At 47.8% G+C, this 1,114-nt stretch overlaps 1 pseudogene; it reads left to right on the forward strand.

Annotated features, from left to right (window-relative positions):
* The first annotated feature begins 219 nt into the window (after nucleotides 1–219).
* LOC113408316 lies at nucleotides 220–1,103 on the forward strand (annotated as a pseudogene).
* The last annotated feature ends 11 nt before the right edge of the window (nucleotides 1,104–1,114 follow it).

The raw sequence follows: 1,114 nt of genomic DNA on the forward strand, positions 1-1,114 counted from the left end.
TACTAGGCCTCTAATAGAAGGACTTATGTCTCAGTCTCTTCCTACTATAGTACAAGCGTGTTTCTGGATTTACGGCCCCACGTAACCAAGTTTTTGATGGTATCTATTATTCTGTCAACAAATACATTCCAGTCCTAGCTGACACTCGAGTTCTCACTGATTTTCTCTTTTGCTGATAGTTTCTGGAAATTGAATAGAAGATCCAAGTGATGGTACATGATGCCAGATGACAATCACACTGTTTTTGACCCTGTAACTTACATCCTGAATGGCATCCCGGGTACGGAGGAGTCTCATGTCTGGATCGCCATCCCCTTCTGTCTCATGTACGTTGTGACACTTTTTGGGAACTCTCTCCTACTGTTCATCATACTAACAGAACGAAGCCTCCATGAGCCCATGTATCTATTCGTGTCCATGCTGGCCTCTGCTGATCTGCTGTTATCTACCACTACAGTGCCCAAGATGCTGGCTGTATTCTGGTTTAGAGCAGGAGAAATTTCTTTTGCTGCCTGCCTGACCCAGATGTTTTTCATCCATGTCAGTTTTACTGCCGAGTCAGCCATCCTGCTGGCCATGGCGTTTGATCGGTACGTTGCCATCTGCGACCCCATGAGATACACTGCCGTGCTAACCAAGTCTGTGATCGGGAAGATGGGGCTGGCAGTTGTCACAAGAAGTTTCTGTATCATTTTCCCTCTCATCTTTCTCGTGAAGCAGCTGAAGTTCTGCAGAACCAACCTCCTGCCTCACACTATTGTGAGCACATGGGCATAGCCCGGCTGGCCTGCGACGACATCACCGTCAACATCTGGTATGGCCTAGCCATGGCTATTTTAGTAATTGGTTTGGATGCTGTGCTCATTTCTTTGTCTTATGGGCTGATCCTAAGGGCCGTCTTCCGGCTCCCCTTCAAGGAAGCCCGGCTCAAGGCTCTCCGCACCTGCGGCTCCCATTTCTGTGTCATACTGATGTTCTACACACCGGCCTTTTTCTCCTCTTTTGCACACCGATTTGGGCACATCATCCCAGGTTATATTCTCAACCTATTGGCCAACCTCTATGTCCTCATTCCCCCCATGTTAAACCCCATTGTTTATGGGGTGACAACAAA

This window comes from Terrapene carolina, unplaced genomic scaffold (assembly GCF_002925995.2).
Source record: "Terrapene carolina triunguis isolate 2854851 unplaced genomic scaffold, T_m_triunguis-2.0 Scaffold7728, whole genome shotgun sequence".
Classification (NCBI taxonomy): domain Eukaryota; kingdom Metazoa; phylum Chordata; order Testudines; family Emydidae; genus Terrapene; species Terrapene triunguis.